The sequence below is a fragment of the Melampsora larici-populina genome (genome assembly GCF_000204055.1).
Source record: "Melampsora larici-populina 98AG31 unplaced genomic scaffold MELLAscaffold_7, whole genome shotgun sequence".
In the NCBI taxonomy this organism is placed as follows: domain Eukaryota; kingdom Fungi; phylum Basidiomycota; class Pucciniomycetes; order Pucciniales; family Melampsoraceae; genus Melampsora; species Melampsora laricis-populina.
The window spans coordinates 389,820-390,565 of record NW_006768771.1 but is presented as its reverse complement, the minus strand read 5'-3'; positions in this window follow the sequence as shown (position 1 = coordinate 390,565).

Below are 746 nucleotides of genomic sequence, written 5' to 3'. Positions count from 1 at the left end.
TAACCCATGTCAGGATTGATGCTCAATAGCGATACTTCTGAAACTCTCTATTGAATCTCTTTTTTAATTTGGTATCCCTTTGTTGACCGGGTACCACAGAGGTTTGGCTGCTGCCTTCTTTCATGTGATGTATGGTTGGTGGATCTGAGTGAGAGAACTCAAATCGAATTCTATGACCACTCAGTCTTACGACTTCTTCATATCCTCTTGGATATTAATCTGGACTCGTACCCTCCCACATCCCTTTTGAATGGGTTACAAGATAGATGATAAGATTATCCAAATGTGTAATGATTCGTCACAGTGGGTAGGTGAGACACTGTTGGTGCATCAGTGTGGTACAGGCTGACTGTTCGATCCTAAAACCCTGGTACCTTGCCGAGATGATTTTTTTGCCATCCTGAATCAAGGCCGTCCAGGCTTTGTAACCACTTTCGAAAAAGATGAATGAATGGGAGCCAAGATTGCAAAAGCACCTCTCCTTTTTTTGCCGTGGTGTTCTCATTCTGGTCTTCAGATGATTGTTTATCATAAGCTATAACAGTTGCTTGCATCCAGATCGGATATGCTATTTGAGAGACAGAGGTGGCTTCAAATTGACGTGGACAAGACCTTTGATCAAGTTCCAGATTATCTTTGTGGAAAAAGAAGCCCTGCCGAACAAATCATGAGGCACTTGAAAAGGAACTATATGATTAATTAGCTGTCATTATACTTGTAATCAACAATCCCTCTTTTTGTGAAAT